General features: G+C 49.4%; 1 protein-coding gene across 16 annotated transcripts in view; it reads right to left on the bottom strand.

The window, feature by feature from the left end:
* OBSCN (obscurin, cytoskeletal calmodulin and titin-interacting RhoGEF) overlaps positions 1-24,600 on the bottom strand; it is a 511,999-nt gene that overhangs the window by 472,663 nt on the left and 14,736 nt on the right. The window lies entirely within an intron of this gene.

The raw sequence follows: 24,600 nt of genomic DNA, 5'->3' as shown, positions 1-24,600 counted from the left end.
AATTTGAGCAGCCCATTAACATTACATTAGCCGTGATTCACATCTAGATCGCATCCAGATTACCACGAATGCGAAAAAACTGCAGCATACCATCCAGATTTTTCCCGCATCGCTTCCAAAAATTTGCATTGAATGGAAATAGCTCCATTCACAAACAAGTGTTGCATTTTGGATGCGGAAATTTGCATCCAGAATCCGCGTGTAGTAGAAATAGGCCCATAGGCTAAAACATTGATTTTTTTTAATAGATATACGTATGCACAGAGGGAGATACTGGTTGCTAGGCAATTGGAAACACGTCACTTCCCACAATGCAACAAGGCTTAGCCGAGTCTCTTCAGAGATATGGCCTCAATTTATCATTGTCTTTGAGACAACTTTTTCCAGTTTGTTAAATTACCAAATTCGAAGTTTATCGATTTCTAGTTGTATTCATCAAGGTTTTTCTGCATTCGGTGTGAATTCGATAATATATCGATAACAATGCAGTAACGTGTCGATATTTCCATTTAACAGCGGTAATTTAACACAAGGCCATAAGATTCCCGTGGAATTATGGGTAAAAAGACAGTCCTTTGAACACTACGTAGCAACCTTCTGAATAGGGCTTAACACCTGGACCAGGATTCTGGAAGTGGTTTGGGACAATCCCACAATTTCGCCAGCTACAGCTTGATAGGAGCCTTTTCTGAAAAAATATAGTGCAGCTAGCAATTTAGTTAACCCTGGCACTGCCTGTGTTCTCTTACAAGATGATTCAAGAGAAATGCAGATGTCCTGTTATAGCAAATAAATTCATTCTCTTGCAAATGGATATGGTTCTAGACCTTATTCTTGCCCTTCTGCGCCTTTGAATCACTCTCAGCTGATACATAACCACTTCAAATGGCTCCATCTTCTCTGTCAGCAATGATCTGACAGGAATAACCACAGAGCAGTGAAGGAGATAACTAATCCTAAATGTAACGCTAAACCACGCCCACTTTCAGTTTCATGAATTGCACTTTCCTCCGTTTTATCGCATCATTACCGAATGATTACCGAATGATTACCGAATGCTCGCTAACAGCTGTAGATACATTTGATAAATCCTGAAATCAACTTAACGAATTCGGTATTTTACCCAACAGTCGTTAACCAATTCGATAAGTCTTGATGAATCGAGGCCATACTGTACTGGTTACTGTGTTTATAACTCTCTGTCCAGCTGACAATCATTTTCAGAAATGCCGTGTCAGGCCTGATCTCGGAAAAGACAACGTTTGTTGGAAAATATGGCGGTGCGCGGCGTTTCCCCGCCAGAAATGCCAAGTACAAAGTCACCTCTCTCGCCGCGCATTCACCTTTGACACATTCAGAAAGGAAACACCAACTATATCACCACTAAAATAGCCCCCTTAATCTCCGAGTTATGTCGATGTGCTTTTCCCATCCCCCCCTTCCTCTCCGCACGCCAGACCCGAGGCCGGGACCCACCTGTTCCTCCAACAACGGGTTTACGGATAACTTGTTTGTTCCAATGGGAAAAAAATCCTCATCTGGCTCTAAAGAGCTCCAGACAAAGAACAAAATACAAACATGCAAACTGTTCTCAATGCCAGAATGTTTCACATTCTCTCCATCTTGTGCATCACACACCCCCGTCATTCTGCAGAGACAGGAGAGTGACAGCTTCACTCAAAGTCTGTAGTTCAGCAAACTGAAGCGCCAGCTCTTCTCAATCAGACATGGCCAACGGGCTGCTAGTAATTCTGACTGGCCTGCAAATTCTAAACAGGACTAGTAGAAACAGGGACGGTTCTAGACATTTTGCTGCCTGAGGCAAACTTGTGAGGATGCCCCTCCCCCCTCAATTTGGAATGATCACACAGCACCCAACAATTTTCTCTGCTTCATTAAGGCTACTTACACACCAGGACGTTGCGTTTAGGGGACGTTATAGGGCACATAACGTGCCCCTAACGCAACGCCTGGTGCTCTCAGATGTGGATGTCAGAGTGAGCCGCGTTGTGCAGCTCACTCTGGCGTCCGTGATGCCGTGATGCGTACTCTTGGACGCATGCGGCATCACGTGGTCCCGCCCGGCCAATCGCCACACAGAGCTGCGGCTCCAGGAAGTAAACACTGAACGTCACACCGTGCAGTGAATATTAATTAGCCATGTGCCTGGCCGCTCTCCACTCCTCCCCAACACTACTGAGCATGTGCGCACAGTCAAACGCGGCTTAGCATGCAGCACTCTCAACGGATGTGCTGCGTTGCAACGTGGGCACTGTGAAAAGCCCATAGATTTTTCATTACTGTGCGGTGGGGCTGCGTTACAGGCTGCACTAACGTGCGCCTGTAACGTCTCACTGTGAAAGCATCCTTAATGTTCTCACATGACATGCTGCAGCTCATGGGCGGCACCAGGGGGGTGCAAGGGGGTGCTCAAGCACCCCCTAGAATTGTCCAAGCACCCCCAAAGCACCCCCTGGCGTGAACTGACTTCAGGCGTCTAAGAGACGCCGAGTCAGTTCACAGCGGCAGCGCGAAGCAGCAGAGCAGGGCTACGGTAAGATGGCCGCCCGAAGCCCTGCTCTGCAGACTTGGAGTCTGCAGTGCAGGGCTTCGGGCGGCCATTTTCCTGTAGCCCTGCTTGCCAGGTAATGCAGGCTGCAGGCAGGAAGTCACGTTAAGGAAGAGGATCGTGGGAGCTGCGCGCCACAAGGAGGTCGGGACAGGAGGAGGTCGGAACAGGAGGTCTTCTGACTGTAGGTGAGTAAATGGGTTTTTCTTTTCTTTTTCAGGTGGTGCTGCTGATTGTGGTCAGAACTGCTGAGGATTGTGCATATTGGGGTCAGATCTGCTGAGCATTGTGCATATTGGGGTCAGATCCGCTGAGGATTTTGCATATTGGGGTCAGATCTGCTGAGGATTTTGCATATTGGGGTCAGATCTGCTGAGCATTGTGCATATTGTGGTCAGATCTGCTGAGGATTGTGCATATTTGGGTCATATCTGATAACGGTTGTGCATATTGGAGTCATATCTGATAACGATTGTGCATATTGGGGTCATATCTGATAACGGTTGTGCATATTGGAGTCATATCTGATAACGATTGTGCATATTGGGGTCATATCTGATAACGATTGTGCATATTGGTGTCATATCTGATGATTGTGCATATTGGGGTCATATCTGATAACGATTGTGCATATTGGGGTCATATCTGATAACGATTGTGCATATTGGGGTCATATCTGATAACGATTGTGCATATTGGGGTCATATCTGATAACTATTGTGCATATTGGTGTCATATCTGATGATTGTGCATATTGGGGTCATATCTGATAACGATTGTGCATATTGGGGTCATATCTGATAACGATTGTGCATATTGGGGTCATATCTGATAACGATTGTGCATATTGGGGTTATTGAACGTGTTTTTTGTTCAAATCTGCTTACATTACGTGTATTTTCTTGAGAAAACCTGCACGATTATGTGAATTTTCTCGGGAAAGGGTCACCAAAACTTGGGCCCTCTGTCTTTGCGTTGCACTTTTAAAGGGAACCCGAGGTGAGAATAATATTGAGGCTGCCATATTTATCTCCTTTTAAGCAATACCAGCTGCCTGGCTGCCGTGTTGGTCCTCTGCCTCTAATTCTTTCAACCATAGGCCCTGAACAAGCATGCAGCAGGTCAGGGGTTTCTGACAATATTGTCAGAACTGACAAGATTAGCTGCATGCTTGTTTTTGGTGTAATTCAGTTCACTACTGCACTCAAATAGATCAACAGGGCTGCCAGGCAACTAGTATTGTTTAAAAAGAAATAAATATGGCAGTCTCCATATCACTCTCACCCTGGGTTCACTTTAAATTACAGTAAGCGAAGCGCGCCGCAGGTTGTAGCCACACCCATTTTTTACCACGGCGCAGGTCGTCAGCTGCCCGAAGATTGGTCCAGCACCTGCATAGCACCCCCTAAAAAAAATTCCTGGAGCCGCCACTGCTGCAGCTCAACACAAAATCACATTGGCTGGCTGTGAGTCTGTGACGAACAAACTGCTCACCCTCGGCCACTCCCATTCCTCCTCAGTCAGGACAGCAGTGCCACCTCCTCCCTTCTGCTCTGCAAATCAAATGAAACACTGCTGCTCTCCTGCCTCCCCCCTCCTCACTCACTGTCAGACTCCTCACACAGCACAGCAAGCTGCTTTTCCCCAATGATGCACTCTTGCCTCCCCCCTCCTCACTCACTGTCAGACTCCTCACACAGCAGGACAAGCTGCTTTTCCCCAATGATGCACTCTTGCCTCCCCCCTCCTCACTCACTGTCAGACTCCTCACACAGCAGGACAAGCTGCTTTTCCCCAATGATGACCTCTTCACCTCGCTTTTCCTCTCACATCTCCTGTGACTGCATGCTGTTAGCGTAAATACAGTACAAACATACACAGCACAGCAAGCTGCTTTCCCCTAATGATGATCTCTTCACCCTGCCTTCCTCTCACATCTACTATGACTGCATGCTGTTGTAAACACAGTACAAACCTGCTGCCCCTGTAATCTCTGCGCCTGATACAAATTTTTCACCTTGCTTCATGAGAGAACCGGCCCTGAGTACAAACCATAATGGGGCCCACCTTCCTCCTCTCCCCCCACAGGTAGCAAATTAAAGGGCCATTATTGTGAAAAGTTAAAAAATTTAAAATATAGGAAGACACATACAGTAAGTAAAAAGTACATTTCTCCCAGAGTAAAATGTAGTATAAATTACTTTTCTCCTATGTTGCTGTCACAGTAGGTGGTATAAATCTGACAAAACTGGCAGGTTTTGGACTAGCCCATCTTCTCATGGGGGATTCTCAGGATTTTCATTATTTTCAAAAGCACTTGGTAAACGGCAGTTGCTCATTCCAACTGCCAGAAGGGGGAGGGGCTCCCTGCATCTTTGTATAGATCCTTTCCAGGGAGTGCTTTTGTAAAGAATAAGTAAATACTGAGAATCCCCCATGAAGAGATGAACTAGTCAAAAACTTGTCAGTTCCATCAGATTTCTACTACCTTCTGTAAGTGACAGCAACATAGGAGAAAGGTAATTTATATCTCATGTTACTCTGGAAGAAACAAACTTCTTATTTGTTTGGGTTTATGTGTTTTTTTAAATTTTTTTGCAAAAGTGGTCCTTTCACCCCTCCAGGGCCCTTCGAGCTGGTTGCATCTTCACAAGGGCATACTTTCTCAGTGATTCGGCCCATAATGACATGTGACAGGTCATGGAGAAGTGGTAGCCGCTGGGGAGGAAGACAGAGAGAATGGACGGAGTGGTGTGCCGGTGTTGTGTCTGATTACGCTTCCTGTTGATTTGCGCTGCCCAGCATGACTTGGCGGCCTTTGCCTGGTAGCACTGGCCCTGATTGTAAGCAGCTTGAAACTTGGCCAATCAAATCCACTTCCTGACTTTCTGAATTTTGATTGGCCCAATTCCAATCTCTGTACAATGCACACCTGTCCATAGAATCAGTTCCTACCATTACAATCTGTCCGTCACCATAGTCAAGAACAAAGACCTGGGGAAGGACATATAGGACAAGATTGTGGCCCTGCACAATGCTGGAATGGGCTGTAAGACCATTAGTAACAAGCTTGGTTAGAAGGTGTCAACTGTTAGTATGATTATTTGGAAACAGACAAAAAATAAATAAAATGACCATTATTCGCCTTTGGTCTACAGCTCCATGCAAGATCTTGAATCATGGCATGAGAATGATCATGAGTATGGTGAGGGATCCACCCACAACTACATGGGAGGAGCTTGTTAATGATCTAAACCAGGGGTCCCCAAACGTTTTGGTTAGAGGGCCGGGTCAAAATACTTCAGACTGCTGGGGGGCCGGAGTATACATAAAATGATGTAGAAGTCTTTGCGGGCCAGACAATGAAGGATACCCAGGTGACAACCTGCAGTCCAACTGGACAGCAGTGTCCTCAACCTGATGTGGAAACCAGCGAATTACTGCTTTCTGGCTTCCATGTGGGTGGGTGGTGCCAGCACTGCTATTCTATATGCGGACCACCAATATTTAAAGATGTAGCTGACCGCAAACCTAAGTAATACATTTTGTGTGGGGGGGGCCGGTAAAAAGCCTCACGGGGGCCACAGTTGGCCCGCGGGCCTTAGTTTGAGGACCACTGATCTAAAGGCAACTGGGACACAGTCACCATGAACACCATTAGTAACATAAGCATCAGTAACATCAGTAACAGAAATCTTGCAGGACCCAGAAAGTCCCCCTGCTCAAGAAAGCACATGCAAAAGCCTGTCTTAAAGGGATACTGTAGGGGGGTCGGGGGAAAATGAGTTGAACTTACCCGGGGCTTCTAATGTTCCCCTGCAGACATCCTGTGCCCGCGCAGCCACTCACCGATGCTCCGGCCCCGCCTCCAGTTCACTTTTGGAATTTCTGACTTTAAAGTCAGAAAACCACTGCGCCTGCGTTGCCGTGCCCTTGTTCCAGCTGATGTCACCAGGAACGTACTGCGCAGACACAGACCATACTAGGCCTGCGTAGTACGCTCCTGGTGACATCAGTGGCATCGAGGACACGGCAACGCAGGCGCAGTGGTTTTCAGACTTTAAAGTCTGAAATTCCAGAAGTGAACCGGAGGCGGGGCCGGAGCATCGGTGAGTGGCTGCGCCAACACAGGATGTCTGCGGGGGACCGTTAGAAGCCCCGGGTAAGTTCAACTCATTTTCCCCTGACCCCCCCTACAGTATCCCTTTAAGTTTGCCAGTGAAAAGTAATTTAGAGAAGACTTGGGAGAAGTGCTGGGGTCAGATCAGTGGCGTAGCAATAGGGGGTGCTTAGGTTGCGACCACACTGGGTCTCTCCCTCAATGCCCTCCCCATCCCCTTCTTGCACCTCTGACAAACTGAGGTGCCATTGGCAGGTTTTGGTGCACCATATCAATTGTTCTGTATAGAATGTTTGAGGGGCCCAATGTAAAACTTGCAATGGGGCCCAAAGCTCTTAAGGTGAATGATGATAATACCAAAATAAAGCTCTTTGGGCTTGATTCAGTAAAGCGTGCTAAGTGTTAGCACGCCAGTGAAAAACCACTTAGCACGTGCAAACTGGCTCTGCACGTGCTAATATGCACGCAAAAGTTTGTGCGCATAAAGTTTTGCACGCACCGCTTCGCGTGCAAAATCAGCAGCTTCACGTGATAAGTAGCGTGATAAGCATACTTTGCACGCGAGGCAGTGAGCGCAAACCTTTACGCATGCAAACTTTTACGCGCGCTAAAATAGCACGCGAACAGTAACAGCTTTGCCGTGCAAACTACTTAGCACCCTCATTTGCACGTACACAGCTTTTAGGCGTGCTAACTGCGTTAGCACCCTTTAGTGAATCAAGCCCATTGGCCTGAACTCGAACAACCATGTTTGGAGGATTTTCCCTTTTTCTTCGATTTTTGGAGATTGGACATGTTGGAAATTTCAGACCACCTCTATCAAGAATTGTATGGTGTGTGGTGGATTGTCAATTGCTTGGTGTACAGTTCCAATCATTTTTTTTTCTGAGCTTTCAGTTATTTTATTCATGATTGGGGAAAAATGGAACATAGGTGTGTGGTACATTGTAACGATTCAAAAATGACCAATCAGTCAGAAAAATTGATTGCTATTCTTGAATTGAACAAATATTTTAAAAGTTGTATGGTGTGTGGTCACCTGGCTACAACCGCAGGACACTGCACTGAGAGGCCAATGTTGGATGAGAATCTCCATCACTCAGGCAGAGTGAAGATGGGTCATGGGTGGGTCCTAATGGCCTAAAAGATACAGCTCCTCCAAGGGACCGAAGAAATGACTAAAGAAGCACATTGAGGTCATGAAGTGGCCAAGTCAGTCTCCAAATTCTCAGTCCTACAGAAAATCTGTGGAGGGAGATCAGCAGCTTCACATTGCCAGTCAGCAGCCAAAGAAAGTTTTAGGGCACGTTTCCACTGTTGCGGTGCGGAATCGCCTGGATTCCACCGCGGACGAAATCGCATGCGGATGCGTTTCCGCATGCTGTTTTCCCCGCGATTCCGCATGCGATTTCGCATGGCTAAGAAGCAGGCGAATTTAATCATGTCACTGCCTGTGTAAATTGTCATAGCAGTACATGCGAAATCGCACACAAAATCGCGAGGAAAACCGCATGACAAAGCCGCATGCGATTTCCCTGTTAAAAGCATTGCGGGCGATTCGCCCGCATTCCAGCCGCACACGAAATCTGAAGGCTCTGCCGTGCAGATTTCCCCCGCACACCAAAACGCCCACGCACGACGCACAAGTGGAAACAATCCCATCCACTTGTATTGCCTATGCGAATCCGCATGCGGTGCCTGCATGCGGATTCGCTATAGTGGAAACGAGCCCTTAAGGAGAACTGTAGTGAGAGGTATATGGAGGCTGCCATATTGGTTTCCTTGTAAGCAATACCAGTTGCCTGGCTATCCTGCTGATCCTCTGCCTCTAATACTTTTAGCCATAGACCCTGAACAAGGATGCAGCAGATCAGGTGTTTCTTACATTAATGTCAGATCTGACAAGACTAGCTGCATGCTTGTTTCTGGTGTGATTCTGCAGGCAGATAGCTCAGCAGGGCTGCCAGACAACTGGTATTGCTTACAAGGAAACCAATATGGCAGCCTCTATATACCTCTCACTACAGTTCTCCTTTAAGGGCTGGAACCCACTAGAAATTTGAAGCGCTGTACAGTTTGCTTCCAATTAGCGTTTTTTTTAATAAACTTCATTATACTTATCAGATGTCCCGATATCTGGCTTCTGTTAGTAGCCCCTAATGGCTTTGAAGCGGTCCTAGATGCTTCTCTAGGACCAATCAGAGAAGCGCCTGTGACCTCTTCTGCTTGAATGCAGGGCTACAGCCCCCTGCAGCAGTCCTGTGCCCTCGCAGTCACTCACTAATACTCTGGTCCCCCGCTGCCAGCTAGTTTCGTTTTTGCAGACAGGCCCGTCAGGACTGGCCATGCGTAGCTTTTTCCGCATTCCCGACTGTAATTAGCACTATTGCGGACCGCAACGCATACAAAAATACGTTGCCGCATTACGCACGCATAGATATGCAGCAACGCGTATTTTTGTACGCGTTGCCGTCCGCAATAGCGCTAATTACAGTCGGGAATACGGAAAAAGCTACGCGTGGCCAGTCCCGACGGGCCTGTCTGCAAAAACGAAACTAGCTGGCAGCGGGGGACCAGAGTATTAGTGAGTGGCTGCGAGGGCACATGACTGCTGCAGAGGGCTGGTAGAAGCCCCAGGTGAGTAAAACTCATTTTTTTTCTGGCTCAAGTGTCTCTTCAAATTAGACAACATTTCACCAAACACAAAATGCCAAATGCTGCATCTGGCCTCCCCAAAAAGGACCTGCGTCGCCTGCAATTAGTGCAGAATGCTGCTGCCAGATTGCTAACAAACCAGCCTCGCCACTGACACATTACACCGATCCTTCGCTCACTGCACTGGCTACCTGTAGAATGGAGAATATTCTTCAAGATTGGACTGCTGACATTCAAATCCCTGCACAATCTGGGCCCTGGATACATGAAGGACTTGCTGAAGCTGCAACACACCTCTCACAACCTCAGATCAGCAAGTTCTATAAACTTTGTCACTCCCAGGGTACACCTCAAAAAATCTGGAGACAGAGCCTTCTGTCATGCTGCCCCTACTCTTTGGAACTCCCTGCCACACCCAGTAAAGACAGCACCATCCCTGGAGCTATTCAAATCCAGACTGAAAAGCCACCTGTTTAGCCTGGCATTTCCGGACTTATAAAATTCTTCCTCTGTACCACGATGGTCGGAGCAATGCTTATACGCTTTGAGTCCCACGGGAGAAAAGCGCTTTACAAATGTTATTTGTTGTTGTTGTTATCTATAAACCCAAAGTAGCAAATGCAGCCACTATGACCATCAAATAAAAGCAGAAAACATTACCTCAAACACATGAAATGCAGCAAATGTGAAATGTGGCAAACATGACCTCCCACGCATGCTATAATGCAGCAAGTGTTACCTCTCACACATGAAATGCAGCCAACAGATGAAATGTGGCACACATTACCTCAGATGTATGTGAAATGCACATGCATTACCCCAAATATATGAAATGCAGCAAATGTTACCTTAGACATAAATGCAATAATAAACGTTCTCTCTACTTTGGGGGCTGCTGGGTGGGAGGGTGACACTGGGTGCTGCTGGGAGGGAGGGTGACACTGGGTGGGGTGTGAAGGTGACACTGGGTGCTGCTGGTTGTGAGGGTGCTACTGGGTCTGTTGGGTGGGGTGGGAGGGTGACACTGGGTGCTGCTGGGAGAGGTGAGGGTGGGGGGGGGGGGGGGGGGTGTTACGGAGTGGATCCATAAAGCCAACCAAAATGCTTCCTAAGTACTGGGGTAAGTTCAGTATCTATATTTTTTAAGGTTTAATTCACTCTGGGTAGGCTTCACTTGTTGGAAACTTTCAATAAAGTAAAGCTGAACAATCTGTTGCCTGTTGACTCTCCTAGTAGTTTTGGTTGATAAATTAAGCAGAACTTTCAGCTATGGATGTCCTGTTTTCAGAGCCGGGACAAGGTCTTCCAGCACTCAAGTCTGAGACACCAAAGTGCGCCCCTCTATCCCTCCCACCTTAGCTGTCACACACTGATTGCTATTAGACTATGGGCTTGATTCACAAAGCGGTGCTAACCTACTTAGCACGTCTAAAGTCTTTAGACTTGCTAACCAGGGTGCTAAGTAGGTTAGTACCGGATTTCTCAATCAGATCGCGTGCTAACTTTACGCGCGCAAAGTTTTACGAGCGCAAAGTTTTACGCGCGCTAAGTCCCATAGGCTTTAATGGGCACTTTGCGCAGAGCGCCCTGCGCTCTGTGCAGTACGCACGTAAAGTTTTACGCGCATTAAGTTTTGCGCGCGTAAAGTTTTATGCGCGAAAAGCTTGTTTAGACGTGCTAAGGGGGTTTTCACAGGCGTGCTAACAGTTAGCACCGCTTTGTGAATCAAGCCCTAAGAGGGCCACAGGGCCCACAACCTCCCCAACACCTTAATATCTACTTATCTGGCTTGCAGTCACTGCTATGTATCCCCTTTTCTTATTTCTTTCTGCTTCATACACAATTAGGAATGACAACTGAATGAATTGTGCGCCCCCTCCTACACTGCGCCCTGAGGCTGGAGCCTCTCCAGGCTATGCCTCGGCCCGGCCTGTTTCTCCCATTATAGATCTAAATCAGATGAGTGCATCTTGTGTTACAGAAGTTCTTTTGATGGCACATTATTTCCCTTTGTATTAAAGAGACACTGAAGCGAAAAAAAATTATGATATACTGAATTGGTTGTGTAGTACGGATAATTACTAGAAGATTAGAAGCAAAGAACATATTCTCCTATTTTTATTTTCAGTTATATCGTGTTTTTTTTATTTTTTATAACATTGCATAATTTTTTAATATTTGCAGTTTACACACTACTCAGCATTCTAAATGATTTTACAGAGCAGTCCAGTGAATTTTTGAACTGCTGAAGAAAAAACAATACGACTGACACGGTGTTCTCCCCAGGCTCTTCTAGCCGGGTGCTCCACTCGGCTAGTTTTGGTGAGCACCCGGCTGTCATCGGCTCACCTCCTCCTTTGCTGTAAGCAGAGAAGCGCCTGCCCTGCATACTCTCCTCTTGTTCCACCCGGCTACTTTTTCATGCCACCCAGCTGGAAAAAAATTCTGGGGAGAACACTGCTAACAGTTGAGATAACAAGCTTCAGAAGACAAAGCTCTCTGGGTCGAAAATCCTGGAGCTCAATGGTTCTTTTGCACACATAACAACTGGAGTCTCTTAACTCTTCCTGTACTGGAAACAATATTAGACTTATGTCTGTGCTCCTAACGTTTTATTTCTTAGCTGTACTACACATGCAAATCATTATATCACAATTTTTTTTCCGCTTCAGTGTCTCTAAGCGGTTTAACAACCTTTAGTTTTCGGGCTATTGCAGAGTTCCTCCCCTGGTTTTCTTTAGAAACGATGTGATGTCTGCACAGGGACACACAGCTGTCACAGTCCGGAGCTCCACACCACCCTGGCACCAGGCCCAGACTACCGCCTGTGTCTTTATAGGGAAGAGATTATCAAATATCATATTAATGCGGCAGCGATTTCACTAAACGCACCCGTGTGTCAGCGTCATGCAGAAGGGGTGGCGTGTGTCACAGCCATGAGCTGGCATCACATATAAATCCTGACGTCTCAGCTCAGACATGTGTGTCACCCAGCTGGGAACCCAGGAATGGCCTCACTGTTATCTGCTGCTGCACTGCTGGTAATAAACCGACATTCCTCCCAACCGCACCTTTACAGAGGACCTGAACTCTTGCACAGGACAGAAGGAAAACAGAGAAATGCACCCTGTATGTATGCAGAAAGTTAAGCCTGTCTAACCCCCCTTCATCTGTGGCTAATCACAAGTGTAATTTGACCTCTCAGCTGTGTCAGCAGGCTGCCTCGGCAGAGCAGCTAATTTGTAAACACAGGATGTTAACCCGATGTCTGCTTCCATGAAAGCAGGATGTAGACACCCTGCAGATTTATTGCAGGATTTGTATCAGCTGTAACAAAGAAATGTTTTAAAGGTTAATATGATGTTACTCATCGTTTAGAGCAAAATTCAGTTCTGCTTTAAAGAGAAACCGTGACCAAGAATTGAACTTCATCCCAATCAGTAGCTGATACCCCCTTTCCCATGAGAAATATTCTCCTTTTCACAAACAGACCATCAGGGGGCTCTGTATGGCCGATATTGTGACGAAACCCCTCCCACAGGAAACTGTGAGGACCGTGGTACTCCTGGCAGTTTCCTGTCTGTGACCCTCGTTGCATTGTGGGAAATAGCTGTTTACAACTGTTGCAAAGTGCCAAAAAAGAATGCTGCAGCTACTTCCAGTGACATCACCTGCCAGCAGTAAAAATGTCACCATGTGATAAATGTCAGAATGTAAATCAGGGAGAGGAAAGATTTTACAATGGGCAAACACTGACTAAATCATTTATACATCATTATTGTAAAAATTAAGCACTTTTTATTACATTTTCACTGGAGTTCCTCTTTAATGCCATCTCCTGACTGCTCTGTAAGTGCCCAGCTGTGTTGGAAGTTGGAACCTCATTTCCATGGCTTTGTGATTTTCCCTGTGCAGTGTGTTCATTTTTGCTGAGTTTGAACTTTACATTGCTACCACGATGCAAATGCCGTACAAACACTTGTATCCTTTTTTTTTTGCTTTGCTTTTGCTTTATGTTGGGCAGCTCTCTCTCCTGGCCACGCCTCTTGATGCTCCCCCACCCCCCCTGCACGCTATGAGAGACACACAGTCTCTCAGTGCAGCGTCATGACCCAGAGGTCACACAAGTAAAAGTTACCCAATGCGACCCACGGGTACAGCGGGGAGCGGCGTTTTTTGCGGCTACCTGATCCTCTCAGCCCTGCGGATCAGATATCCTACTTTTTTTGTTTTGGAGCCCAACAGGAAAGTAGTAGTTTAAACAGGAAGTAGCATGAAGCACTTAGAGATCGAAGATCTCTGGCGGTGGATGGAGGTATGTCTCCTGCCCCTGCCGCCGCTGCCAGTGATAGATGCTGGAGGGGAGCACTGAGAGGAGAGCCCGAGGTGAGGGAGGGGAGGGCTGTACCCCCTCCCCGCCGATGTGCACGCTCTCCCCTCATGCTGTGACCCCTCCTGCCTCCCCAAAAAAGCCCTGTGCGAGCACCCAGGGGGGGGGGGGTATGGCATCCAAATTCTTGCAGGGAGGCCCGGTGACTTCTAATTACGCCCCTGCACTTCATCTTCTCACTACTTCTTATCTGCTGCTTCTCTAGGGATATCTCCTCTCACCGTGCCTCATCTGTAGTTGTTCTCTGAAAAATCTCTACTCTGGCTCCTCCCACCACTCCTCATCTACTGTTCCTCTCCGCAGAACTCTACACTTACTCCACCTACCACTTCTCACCTGCTGTTCCTTTCTGCAAATCTCCACTTGGGTTCCTCCCACCACTCCTGATCTGCTACACCTCTCTGCAAATCTCTACTCTGGCTCCTCCCACCACTCCTCATCTGCAGCTCATATCAGAATATCTATACCCTGCACCCATTTCCACTGAGAATCAAGACACAACACCTGTTCCACTTAATTTTCAAAACCAGACAAAAATATCTAATTTCTCTAACTACCCTCCATGGTCCTCCAGTCGTCTACTAACGTGTTCCTTATTCATAACTGCTTCTTATGCACAGCTCCAAGGCTTCTCTAGAGCTGCCTCAACTCTCTGGTGTGAATTCCCTAATCCCTTTAGGCTTCTTCTTACCTTTAACTCATTCAAACAGACTCTTAACTAGTTAACCACTAAGGGTTTTTTTTAGGGTGTCATTTACTATTTGGCCACTAGATGTCCAGTACTGTGTACACATGAGAAATAACGCTTGTATGTTTTACTTTCACGTTTGTCAATGGCCACCGGCATCTCATTGATGGCGGTGATCATTGATCACAGGCACTTAGATCGGTGAATGGGAACTGTGTTCCCATTCACCGATCTGTCTAGCAAATGGCGGCGGCAAGAACGTGTGCGGGAGCGCGCACAGCGGCAACGCAGAAGGAGAAGAATATCTACGTCCCTGGGACTTGAGATGAAGTCTATCAGGAATTAGATATACTGTTGCCAGGTAAATGAATAATTAAAGGGAACCTGAAGTGAGAGGCTTCTAACTTAATTTCCTTATATACAATGCCAGCTGCCTGGCTGTCATGATAAGCTTTAGGTTTTATTGTTTTTGAGTCACAGCTCTGTAACAAGCATGCAGCCACTGGAGCCAGACCAGAGTCACAGCATCTGATCTGCATGCTCATTCTGGGCCAGTGAATTACAGTATTAGAGGCGGAGCATCAGCAGAGACGCCAGGCAACCAGCATTATGTATAAGGAAATGCAGCTCTGTATTCCTCTCGCTTCTGGTTCCCAATTTTAAGTGAAAGGACTTCAGGGGGCTGGAAGAAGCTGCAGGTAAGTACATGGCCACTTTAAATTTAACTTAATATTCCCTGTAAGTTACTGGCCTAAAATGAGCATGCAGATCGGATGCTTTGACTCTAGTCTGACTGCAAGCTCAACCCCAGGCCCATAGTCTCACAAACAGGCCCTAGGCACCTGCCTAGTGGATGCTCAACCACTGCTTTGGGTTGGTGGCATTATTATATTATTATTTGGGGGGGTAACGTAACTTTTGCTCTATTTCAGTTTGGACCCCGCATATCTACTCCATGCACGGGTAACCGTAGTGAAAAAGTGGCATTAGAACAATCAGTTGACACTTAATCAGGAAGGAGAGATATCAGCACATTGTCAGATCTCTCCTCCAGGCACCCGACACTCCGACAGTAAGAGGAGACTCCCATTCCTTCCCCTGTAATGTGTGAGCTCAGATGTACAAGTGTCACCAGCTCTGCCGGACACCCTCCTGAGCCCCCCCGACAGCTGAGACCACCTCAACGATGTCACACATGCAGGACATGCCATTCCCAGCTCATAATTACACCTGATTAACCCAGATCCCCTTACAGATCACAGGACCGGCGGCGGTGATGAATGTGATGAAAACAGTCGTTATACAGCATTATCACGAAATACTGTACATTTTAAAATACATACTGTACATATGCAGTAAAATGCACTGTAAATTACCTTTTACCCATTTTGCTTGGGCACATGGGGCTGTGCATTGCAGGCATTGGCACTATGCTTACCTCCCTCTGCTTCCTCCAATACAGCATCTCCTCCCTCCTGGCCCGCAGCATCTGATCCCCAGGATGCCGGGTATGTGCTGCACCTCCTCCCATAGCATCTCCTCCCTGCTGGCCTGCAGCATCTTATCCCCAGGATGCCGGGTATGTGCTGCACCTCCTCCCATAGCATCTCCTCCCTGCTGGCCCACAACCTCTGATCCCCAGGATGCCGGGTATGTGCTGCACCTCCTCCCATAGCATCTCCTCCCTGCTGGCCCACAACCTCTGATCCCCAGGATGCCGGGTATGTGCTGCACCTCCCCCCATAGCGTCTCCTCCCTGCTGGCCTGCAGCATCTGATCCCCAGGATGCCGGGTATGTGCTGCACCTCCTCCCATAGCATCTCCTCCCTGCTGGCCCGCAACATCTGATCCCCAGGATGCCGGGTATGTGCTGCACCTCCCCCCATAGCGTCTCCTCCCTGCTGGCCCGCATCATCTGACCCCCAGGATGCCGGGTATGTGCTGCACCTCCTCCCATAGCATCTCCTCCCTCCTGGCCCGCAGCATCTGATCCCCAGGATGCCGGGTATGTGCTGCACCTCCTCCCATAGCATCTCCTCCCTGCTGGCCTGCAGCATCTGATCCCCAGGATGCCGGGTATGTGCTGCACCTCCCCCCATAGCGTCTCCTCCCTGCTGGCCTGCAGCATCTGATCCCCAGGATGCCGGGTATGTGCTGCACCTCCTCCCATAGCATCTCCTCCCTGCTGGCCCGCAGCAACTGATCCCCAGGATGCCAGGTATGTGCTGCACCTCCTCCCATAGCATCTCCTCCCTGCTGGCCCGCAGCATCTGATCCCCAGGATGCCGGGTATGTGCTGCACCTCCTCCCATAGCATCTCCTCCCTGCTGGCCCACAGCATCTGATCCCCAGGATGCCGGGTATGTGCTACACCTCCCCCCATAGCGTCTCCTCCCTGCTGGCCTGCAGCATCTGATCCCCAGGATGCCGGGTATGTGCTGCACCTCCTCCCATAGCATCTCCTCCCTGCTGGCCCGCAGCATCTGATCCCCAGGATGCCGGGTATGTGCTGCACCTCCTCCCATAGCATCTCCTCCCTGCTGGCCCGCAGCAACTGATCCCCAGGATGCCGGGTATGTGCTGCACCTCCTCCCATAGCATCTCCTCCCTGCTGGCCCGCAGCATCTGATCCCCAGGATGCCGGGTATGTGCTGCACCTCCTCCCATAGCATCTCCTCCCTGCAGGCCCACAGCATCTGATCCCCAGGATGCCAGGTATATGCTGCACCTCCTCCCATAGCATCTCCTCCCTCCTGGCCCGCAGCATCTGATCCCCAGGATGCCGGGTATGTGCTACACCTCCTCCCATAGCATCTCCTCCCTGCTGGCCTGCAGCATCTGATCCCCAGGATGCCGGGTATGTGCTGCACCTCCTCCCATAGCATCTCCTCCCTGCTGGCCCGCAGCATCTGATCCCCAGGATGCCGGGTATGTGCTGCACCTCCTCCCATAGCATCTCCTCCCTGCAGGCCCACAGCATCTGATCCCCAGGATGCCAGGTATATGCTGCACCTCCTCCCATAGCATCTCCTCCCTCCTGGCCCGCAGCATCTGATCCCCAGGATGCCGGGTATGTGCTACACCTCCTCCCATAGCATCTCCTCCCTGCTGGCCTGCAGCATCTGATCCCCAGGATGCCGGGTATGTGCTGCACCTCCTCCCATAGCATCTCCTCCCTGCTTGCCTGCAGCATCTTATCCCCAGGATGCCGGGTATGTGCTGCACCTCCTCCCATAGCATCTCCTCCCTGCTGTCCTGCAGCATCTGATCCCCAGGATGCCGGGTATGTGCTGCACCTCCTCCCATAGCATCTCCTCCCTGCTGGCCCACAGCATCTGATCCCCAGGATGCCGGGTATGTGCTGCACCTCCCCCCATAGCGTCTCCTCCCTGCTGGCCCGCAGCATCTGATCCCCAGGATGCCGGGTATGTGCTGCACCTCCTCCCATAGCATCTCCTCCCTGCTGGCCCGCAGCAACTGATCCCCAGGATGCCGGGTATGTGCTGCATCTCCTCCCATAGCATCTCCTCCCTGCTGGCCCACAGCATCTGATCCCCAGGATGCTGGGTATATGCTGCACCTCCTCCCATAGCATCTCCTCCCTGCTGGCCCGCAACATCTGATCCCCAGGATGCCGGGTATGTGCTACACCTCCCCCCATAGCGTCTCCTCCCTGCTGGCCCGCAGCATCTGATCCCCAGGATGCCGGGTATGTGCTGCACCTCCTCCCATAGCATCTCCTCCCTGCTGGCCCACAGCATCTGACCCCCAGGATGCCGGGTATGTGCTGCACCTCCTCCCATAGCATCTCCTCCCTGCTGGCCCACAGCATCTGATCCCCAGGATGCCGGGTATGTGCTGCACCTCCCCCCATAGCGTCTCCTCCCTGCTGGCCTGCAGCATCTGATCTCCAGGATGCCGGGTATGTGCTGCACCTCCTCCCATAGCATCTCCTCCCTGCTGGCCCGCAGCAACTGATCCCCAGGATGCCGGGTATGTGCTGCACCTCCTCCCATAGCATCTCCTCCCTGCTGGCCCGCAGCATCTGATCCCCAGGATGCCGGGTATGTGCTGCACCTCCTCCCATAGCATCTCCTCCCTGCTGGCCCACAGCATCTGATCCCCAGGATGCCGGGTATATGCTGCACCTCCTCCCATAGCATCTCCTCCCTCCTGGCCCGCAGCATCTGATCCCCAGGATGCCGGGTATGTGCTGCACCTCCTCCCATAGCAACTCCTCCCTGCTGGCCTGCAGCATCTGATCCCCAGGATGCCGGGTATGTGCTGCACCTCCTCCCATAGCATCTCCTCCCTGCTGGCCCACAGCATCTGATCCCCAGGATGCCGGGTATGTGCTGCACCTCCTCCCATAGCATCTCCTCCCTGCTGGCCTGCAGCATCTTATCCCCAGGATGCCGGGTATGTGCTGCACCTCCTCCCATAGCATCTCCTCCCTGCTGGCCCGCAGCATCTGATCCCCAGGATGCTGGGTATGTGCTGCACCTCCTCCCATAGCATCTCCTCCTTGTTGGCCCGCAGCATCTGATCCCCAGGATGCTGGGTATGTGCTGCACCTCCTCCCATAGCATCTCCTCCCTGCTGGCCCGCAGCATCTGATCCCCAGGATGCCGGGTATGTGCTGCACCTCCTCCCATAGCATCTCCTCCCTGCTGGCCTGCAGCATCTGATCCCCAGGATGCTGGGTATGTGCTGCACCTCCTCCCATAGCATCTCCTCCCTGCTGGCCTGCAGCATCTGATCCCCAGGATGTCGGGTATGTGCTGCACCGTCGCCACATCACACACCCGCTCTCAGCAGATTAGCGATGGGATCACCAGCCACACATGAAGTCCTGCTTCCGCTCTGACTAGAGCGACACCTCATGTGACCCGGCAGCACGTAACAGGTCACATGAGGCACTGCTGTAGCCATGGATACAGGACGCTGGCCAGGCGGATGGAAATCCCATCGCTGGAGTGCTGAGAGCAGGTGAGTGAAGCAGCACCAGCATCCAGGAAGGAGGAGACGGGGTGTGCGAGGAGGGGGAGATTTGGGGAGGGGAGCCGCCTCTTGCCGCCCTCAAGCATGCAATTCCCATTGCCTCATGGAAGAACTCCCTCCGAAAGGAGGGGAGAGGGAGGAAACTGAGGGGCCTGGGAGGCTACAGGGGGCTGGTTTACTTTAAGCTGGCCAGACACTGGCCGATTTTTTAACGTAGATATTTGGGCAATTCGATCATACAATCGAATTGGCTAAAAATAAATGCTCCAAAATGCCAGTGTATTTAACCAATTTTTGGCCAAATCGAATTGATGGATTATACCGATGAAAGATACCGATTGGTGACAGGTAAGGAGCGGTGGCAGATCTGCAGCCCATAGAGTTGCACTGCATTGAACGCTGAAATGCTGCGGTGTGGCAGGGGGGCAAATGAGACACAAAGGCGCGTTCTCTGCCTCGTGACATGCCTGTGTCCCCACACCACCGTTCTCTGCCCCCCCCCCCCTCCCAGTGCCACGCTATAGCCCCCTGAGATTAGCAACAATATTTGTGGCCATCTTGGAGGTAAAACATAGAGAGGGATTCCCTGTGTAAAACGTTCCTGCAGGGTTCGTGGCCGCACCCCCTGCCGCTTCCCCGCCTCCCTGCACGCTGTGAATGAGAGAGTGTCTCTCCTTCCAGCGTCGTGACCCAGAGGTCACGAAAGTGGGCCAATGCAGCCCACAGGAGCGGCGATTTTTGCGGCTAACTGATCCGCTCAGCCCCCCCCCTGGATCAGGTAGCCTATATTTTTCTTTTCTTTTTTTTTTTTATGAGCCTACCTCAGGCTCTCTTTAATGTGAACCCGAAGTGAAAATAAACTGGTAAAATAAACAAGTGCTAAAAATGACCTTTTTTTTAAGCTATCCCATTTTTATTTTATATTTTTTAAAAAATGATTTTATATTTAAACATTTACAAAGTGGATCGAATGTTTTGTTGTCTCTGCTCAGTGGCAGCCTATTAAGTGTCCCTAAATGAAAATACACAAACTATTGACCATTTTTCTCTTTCTCCCTCCCTCCCTGCTCTCAGAAGTTGTATTCTGCCAGGAAAACTTGTATGGCTGTAATTTGCATATCAGTGATGGTTACTATATTCCCGACAAGACAGAAGCTGTCACTTCCATGCCTGGAAATTAACTCTTTCAGGCAGCAAAATAGAACAAGTAAAGCAGTCTGGTTATTAATGTTTTGCATGGTACATACTGTACACGTTTATCATCATGTTGCATGTCGCCTCAGGCACACTCTAAAGTTTAAACATAGCTCCCAACTGTCCCTTTTTCAGAGGGACAGTCCCTCTTTGGGAACTAAATCCCTGTCCCTCTTTCTCTCTTTTTCTAACTGGCTCTAAACTAAAGTTTCCCCCATCATTTAACCACCCTGGCGTTCTGATTAAATCGCCAGGGTGGCTGCGGGAGGGTTTTTTTTAAATAAAAAAAAAACTATTTCATGCAGCCAACTGAAAGTTGGCTGCATGAAAGCCCACTAGAGGGCGCTCCGGAGGCGATTTTCCGATCGCCTCCGGCGCCCAGAATAAACAAGGAAGGCCGCAATGAGCGGCCTTCCTTGTTTTGCTTATATCGTCGCTATAGCGACGAGCGGAGTGACGTCATCGACGTCAGCCGACGTCCTGACGTCAGCCGCCTCCGATCCAGCCCTTAGCGCTGGCCGGAACTTTTTGTTCCGGCTGCGCAGGGCTCAGGCGGCTAGGGGGGCCCTCTTTCGCCGCTGCTCGCGGCGAATCGCCGCAGAGCGGCGGCGATCAGGCAGCACACGTGGCTGTCAAAGTGCCGGCTGCGTGTGCTGCACTTTATTTGATAAAAATCGGCCCAGCAGGGCCTGAGCGGCAGCCTCCGGCGGTGATGGACGAGCTGAGCTCGTCCAGACCGCTCAGGAGGTTAAATTGATACATTTCCTATTTTTAAATGTTAAAATGAAGGAAAACTAATGATGATAGAAAGGACTACTGTGGATTGAATAATACAATTCCATCTTTTGCTTCTGAATTATTTGTGATATGCATGGCGAGGGGTGTGGCGGGGAGGCGTGGTTAGTGGTATTTCAGGGGCGTGTCTTAACTTTTCCCTCTTTCTTATCTCAAAAAAGTGAGGTTAGGTTTGCTACTAAAAGTGACATTTACCGCATTTAAAAGTATACTTTTTTCCTTCGAAACTTTAAAATCAATTTTCTCAAAAACTATAAGGTCTTTTTGAAAAATTGTTTTTTCCTCTCATTCCTAATGATCTCCTTAACATATCTTGCAAATTTAGGGTTTCTAGCATTTAAGGTGGATTTGCTATCAACCATTAAAGTCGGCAGGTTTTTAAATGTGTATTTTTTTTCCTTTGAAACTTTAAAATCGATTTTCTCAAAAACTATAAGGCCGATTTGAAATTTTTTTTTCCTCTTGTAGCCACTGGGGGCCCCTACAACAAGCTCTGGGGCCCTGGGCAGCAGCCTCCTTTGCCTCTATGGTAGCGCCGGCCCTGCTGTGCCGGATGTCAGGAACAGATTTCTCAGCCATACGGTTAATTCACTAAACATCTGATTTCTAGGATTGTATAGGAAGTTGTGGACCTCACACACATGAAGATCTCTCGTATAAACACGCAGCTCAGCTATAGACTGTGGTTCAGCCACAGAGGCCGCAGCTACGTCCATCAGCCTGGCTAAGCAGGAAACCCCCGGGAGCGAGTTATCAGTTGTCATCGTCCCTCCCCTGTGCTCTGCCGACTAAAATAGCCACAGCTGTCGCCTCGTCCCTCTACATAGCCATTTGTAGAAGTGGTGGCAGAGGGAGCGGCCGGACGCCTGGCATCCCTGTTAGGACAACCACAGGAGAGTCCCCTGCAAGAGCAACATGCTGAGCTCTACAAACACATGAACGTGTATTGTACACACACAGATGAGCGACACTCCCACTTCTCTGCCAGTCAAAGCCAACAGCTGAGGGTTAATTAACCAGCTGCCAGACAGCTGATCAGCATTAGCGATGACCTGTCTAGGAGAACTCACAGAGAAGCATGTGATCTGTTTGATCAGCTGATAGATTTGCAAAGCACTGATTTGCTGAGATCACATCCTGCTTTAGCACATGATCATGACTAGCAAATCAGAGACTTACATATTTATCATGTGACCAAACTGATCACATGCTTCTCCATGATTTCTCCTAGACATGACCATCACTAAATGTAAGAGTTATCACACAATATAAGAGACTGATGCAAGGCCATACTCTGGAACCCCTGGGGGTATTTAGGGCATACATACAAAACGGCCCGGGCACCTGAAATATTGGCTAGTAGAATATTGATACGTTTATGGATATTTTACTATTATGAAGTGCAAATAACGATAGGAAAATATCGGTAAATGATACAGAATAATTTACTACAGCTAAACTTATTCTCACACAGGACGCTCCCTCTACCAACGCCCAACCCTAACCGCCCATCTCCGATGCCCCCCCCCCCCCCCCCCAATGCTTAGCACCCTAACTACCCACCTGCTGATGCCTGACCTCTTTCTGATGTTTTACCCTAACTGCCCTTCTTGGAAGCCCAACCAGCCCCCCCTCTGATGCCTAACCCTAACAGCCCACCTGCCGATGCCTAACTCTAACCCCACCTACAGCGCAAAGCTATACTGGGGCACCTATACCTGGCAAAGCCATACTGGGGCACATATACCTGGCAAAGCCATACTGGAGCACCTATACCTGGCAAAGATATACTGGGAACCAATACCTGGCAAAGCCATACTGGGGCACCTATACATGGCAAAGCTATACTGGGGCACCTATACCTGGGAAAGCCATACTGGGGCACCTATACCTGGCAAAGCTATACTGGGGCACCTATACCTGGCAAAGCCATACTGGGGCACCTATACCTGGCAAAGATATACTGGGAACCAATACCTGGCAAAGCCATACTGGGGCACATATACCTGGCAAAGCCATACTGGGGCACCTATACCTGGCAAAGATATACTGGGAACCAATACCTGGCAAAGCCATACTGGGGCACCTATACATGGCAAAGCTATACTGGGGCACCTATACCTGGCAAAGCCATACTGGGGCACCTATACCTGGCAAAGCCATACTGGGGCACCTATACCTGGCAATGCTATACTGGGGCACCTATACCTGGCAAAGCCATACTGGGGCACCTATACCTGGCAAAGATATACTGGGAACCAATACCTGGCAAAGATATACTGGGAACCAATACCTGGCAAAGCCATACAGGGGCACCTATACCTGGCAAAGCTATACTGGGGCACCTATACCTGGCAAAGCTATACTGGGGCACCTATACCTGGCAAAGCCATACTGGGGCACCTATACCTGGCAAAGCCATACTGGGGCACCTATACCTGGCAAAGCCATACTGGGGCACCTATACCTGGCAAAGCCATACTGGGGCACCTATACCTGGCAAAGCCATACTGGGGCACCTATACCTGGAAAGCCATACTGGGGCACCTATACCTGGCAATGCTATACTGGGGCACCGATACCTGGCAAAGCCATACTGGGGCACCGATACCTGGCAAAGCTATACTGGGGCACCTATACCTGGCAAAGCTATACTGAGACACCTATACCTGGCAAAGCCATACTGGGGCACCTATACCTGGCAAAGCTATACTAGGACACCTATACATGGCAAATCTATACTGGGACACCTATACATGGCAAATCTATACTGGGGCACCTATACCTGGCAAAGCCATACTGGGGCACCTATACCTGACAAAGCCATACTGGGGCACCGATACCTGGCAAAGCTATACTGGGGCACCTATACCTGGCAAAGCTATACTGGGGCACCTATACCTGGCAAAGCCATACTGGGGCACCTATACCTGGCAAACATATACTGGGGCACCTATACCTGGAAAGCCATACTGGGGTACAGATACCTGGCAAAGCTATACTGGGGCACCTATACCTAGCAAAGCTATACTGGGGCACCTATACCTGACAAAGCTATACTGGGGCACCTATACCTGGCAAAGCCATACTGGGGCACCTATACCTGGCAAAGCTATACTGGGGCACCTATACCTGGCAAAGCCATACTGGGGCACCTATACCTGGCAAACCTATACTGGGGCACCTAT

Source organism: Hyperolius riggenbachi, chromosome 5 (assembly GCF_040937935.1).
Source record: "Hyperolius riggenbachi isolate aHypRig1 chromosome 5, aHypRig1.pri, whole genome shotgun sequence".
In the NCBI taxonomy this organism is placed as follows: Eukaryota; Metazoa; Chordata; class Amphibia; order Anura; family Hyperoliidae; genus Hyperolius; species Hyperolius riggenbachi.
The sequence above is the reverse complement of the archived record's forward strand: the minus strand, read 5'-3'. Positions and strand labels throughout refer to the sequence as shown.